The 4,051-nt window shown below is 49.6% G+C and overlaps 1 pseudogene; it reads left to right on the plus strand.

Annotated features, from left to right (window-relative positions):
• Nucleotides 1-606: 606 nt before the first annotated feature.
• LOC149324501 (uncharacterized) lies at nucleotides 607-3,202 on the plus strand (annotated as a pseudogene).
• Nucleotides 3,203-4,051: the final 849 nt, after the last annotated feature.

Below are 4,051 nucleotides of genomic sequence, written 5' to 3' on the forward strand. Positions count from 1 at the left end.
GAGTCCGTCACTATAGTGAGGTTGTGTCCTGTTGCGTTCCCGTGCGATATTGCGAGAGCAATGGCGGCTTCTTCAGCTGCTTCTATGTTTGGGTTGTTTATCGTTGCGCTGGTTATTTCTTGCCCTCCTTCGTCTGCTACAACGGCGATTGTTTTGCGTTGGTATCGGTACTTTGCTGCGTCCGTGTAGACTACGTTGGGATTGTCGCTGAGTTCCCTGGTGAGTGCTCGGACTCTGGCTTGTCGTCTTTCATGATGTAAATTCGGATCCATGTGTCGTGGTATTGGTCTTACCCGGATGTTGTTTCTGTCTTCATTATTAATCTGTTCCTTGTCTCTTTGTGTACCTAGAGGTAGCCGTAATTTCTCCAGTAGGTGTCTTCCCGTTCTGGTTTGAGTGAGTCTGTCTAATTGCGCACTACGTTGCGCTTCTCGTAGTTCGTCGAAGGTGTTTGATACTCCCAGGGCCATTAGTTTTTCGGTTGGTGTGGACATTGGAAGTTTGAGCTGGAGCCGTGCTCCGCCTGCGCCGCTCGCCTCGCCGCTGCGACGAGCCTCCGCCTTACCACGTGACATGACCACGTGAATAGCCGTATGTAGCGCGCGCATGGCCGCGCTCGCTTCAGTCGGAGCCTTTGGGGGCTCGGGTCTGCTAAGCGGTGGAGGTCGGTCCTTCGCTCGAGTCATTAGGTATAACTGAGTTTAACCCCAGCCATTTTGTCACTCACCACCTCCTCCTCTGGAGCTTGGCCATAAATGCAGGGCGTAGCGTTACAATGCCGCATTGTTGGCCAACGACTCTGTTCAAGTCCTTGTCGCCTTTGCCGACATTGGATGCGCTGCGTTATGCCAGACTATTTCGATGTGGTTAAACCGCCGCAAAGCTTACGTCCAAGGCATTTTATCTGTTCACATATCCGCGCCAACTCGTGCTTCTCTCTTTGCACACCAGGTGTCGCGAGCAGTCCCGTGGCCGCTTTCAGGAAAGCTGACCAAAAATCTCCAGCCTTTCCGCTGTCTGTGTGATTCAGCGGGCCACCAGAAAAAAAGAAATTGCTGAGGGCCTGTCGTAGCCCCCGCCGTCTGCCAGAAGTATAAAGAACGCACAGGAAATTTCTTTCACAGTATGTGCTTCCCGCAACGCGGTTCGCACGTTGTCGCTGCCAGGGCTGCGTGTCTGAGCGTTTCGTCCTCCTCTCTCCTTGGCTGAGAGCCCTCATAACTGACGAAAGCCCCCAGAGGAGCCAAACGTGGTTATTGCCCTCTAGACGAAGAGCCGTTCCAGGGGGAAGACGTGCTGTGGTCAACCTTCAGCAGAGACACTATCCTCGGCCGCAAGGTGCGCTGCTGGAACGTGGAGAAGGGCTGCGACGTGGACTCCACCTCCGCCATGCTTGAGTACTTCGCCAATGCTTGCCAGTTCCACGTGGTGGTGAGCTGTCCCAGATGCAGCTAGAAGGTACAGTCGGGGGACGAAAGTTCCTGGACAGTGTGTTCCATCAACGAAGTCGGCAGCTCTGCTGTTAGCCGTTGGCTGACCACTGCACTTGTGAAGGTGAAAGAACAGGATCAAAACTTCCACCTCCACAAGTGTAGTCTCCATCCGCAGCGTATTATTAGCGCTATCGGCTTCGTTTAGGGAGCACATGTTTCAGAGACTTATGTCCCCGACTGTACATCACCGGGACATCGCGCATCATCAGGAGCCCGCATGCGCTCTACCCTGCAAACATGAGCAACCGCTTGTCGACAACTTTGTCAACGCCTTTTTGGAAGTTACGGAAGGTCTGCGAAAAATCTCGCAAGAGAATGTCTCCTTGAATCCGAAGCTGGATGCATCTCAGGAGAGTCTTGATATAAACAGTGTGGTGGTGGCGCTGTCTTCCACTGTCGCCAGTGAAATATTTCAACGGCCGCCTTTGAAAAGACGAGTGCGGAGTGCCGGGTTGATATCCAGGCCTCAGTCGCATAGCAGCTGGGCCACTTCTCATCCCGCAATGTGAATGGCATGGCCGAAAGCAAGGCGTTTTCAGAACACGCCATCTCCCATGAATGAAACCGAAACATAGAAGGATTGGAGGCAAAGACTGTTGAATCCTTGAATGAAGACTGCGGGCTGATTCCTGTTACGCCTGAGCCTACGCCTACACAACCGACAGCCCCGTTACTGGATGAAGCGGATGCCCTGGAACTGCTGGCCAATGTGTCTCGCAGCATCCATAGCGACGTACTCAACGTGTCGACGCCTTACGAGTGGACCATAGATGACTGGAAGCGTTTCTGTTTGAAATCAGATCATTCCATGGAGGATTTCACAGGCAACGAAGGCGACGCTCGTTATTACTACGGGTACCTGATGATACCCCGCTCATGTTCTGCGCAGTCGAATGTTCTTTGGCTTCGTGTATATTTCATCAAAGGCCTGTTCGACCAGTTCTTGGAGTGGGCCATGCAGAAAGCAACGAATCTGCATTTTATTCATCCTAGCGTTGCAGAGGAAGGGAAGTTTTAAGCAGGCCGTTGAAGATGAGAGGAGGCCAGCGGGCTTTCGGTCTTAGTAAGGACGTGGTGTGTCCGCTTGAAAGAGATGCTTATTCGAACATTGCAATAGGTGGCTTTATCGCAGACAACAAACTGCGCCTGCGGCTTATGTTTGTAGCTTAGGAGACGCGTTGATTGCAAAACGACTAATGTCGCGTTATTTTCTCCACACAAAGAGATCGTATTTTCCTGCAGCCATTTTCATTCTGGTGGTGTTTTGTTGGGCACCATACCTTGAAGTGTCAGTGCGATTGTGGTGGCAGAGGGCAGTGCATCTTTTCATGTCACCTACTCTGGCAAATTCTCAAGTTTTTAATGGGTGATAACGAACAAAAATAATGTTAAGAAAAAGCGGGCCGAGTGGGGGGGTGGAAACAAACGCGGGTTAATGACATCCCAGTCGAAATCAAGAGGCAGAAACGGGCTTGGGCGGGGCATGTGATGCGAAGGGAAGATAGCCGCTGGTCCTTAAGTGTAACGGAGTGGATTCCCAGAAACGGCAAACATAGCAGGGGGAGGCAATAGGTGGTTGGGCGGATGAGATTGAGAAGTTTGAGAGTATACGGTGGCCGCAACTGGCAAAGGCCGGGGTTAACTGGAGAGATATGGGAGAGGCCCTTGCCTTGCGCTGGGCCTAGTCAGACTGATGATGATGATGACAAACAAAAATAAGCAGCGTGCCAGAGGGACTTTACAGCATCAGCGCTGACTCCTCTTCACACCAACCCGCCGTGGTGGCTCAGTGGTTACGGCGCTCGGCTGCTGACCCGAAAGACGCGGGTTCGATTCCGGCCGCGGCGGCCGAATTTCGATGAAGGTGAAATTCTAGAGGCCTGTGTGCTGTGCGATGTCAGTGCACGTTAAAGAACCCCAGGTGGTCGAAATTTCCGGAGCCCTTCACTACGGCGTCTCTCATAGCCTCAGTCACTCTGGGACGTTAAAGCACATAAACCAATAAACCACATCCTCTCTGCACTTTTGGCCGTATTGTTTTTTTCGCGCGTAATTTTGGGGCCTTTTTTCACCTGTTCTGTGAATTTTATATACAGCAGTCAGCAGTTATTGCCAGCAATTAATTGGTGTGTAAGATAATGTAAGCAGATTTTTTTCTAATTTATTGAATAAGACTGTAGAATATGATCTGAAAGGCAGTCTACACTGTCTGACAACGTTTACACTACGCTTATGCGTTATGAGCAGAACTGAGTGGCAACATTTTAAGGTTTACTGAAGGCAACTGCAGTCAAGTTTTCTTCTTATTAAAAAATTCATTCCTGGACTCCTTTTGGCTGTCTTCATGTTTTTTCGGGCGCGAAAGATGATTTCATCGCTGAGAAAATTATATTTTGAAATGTAATATTTCTTGTTTTCGCCGTATATATATATATATATATATATATATATATATATATATATATATATATATATATATATATATATACCACATATCTGTAATTACCCATACTTGGTTCTTCCGCTAACCACTCATTAATAATTTGCGTGTAATCGTT

The sequence above is a fragment of the Amblyomma mixtum genome, unplaced genomic scaffold, assembly GCF_055824585.1.
Source record: "Amblyomma mixtum isolate Tamu unplaced genomic scaffold, ASM5582458v1 scaffold_29, whole genome shotgun sequence".
NCBI classification, from domain to species: Eukaryota; Metazoa; Arthropoda; class Arachnida; order Ixodida; family Ixodidae; genus Amblyomma; species Amblyomma mixtum.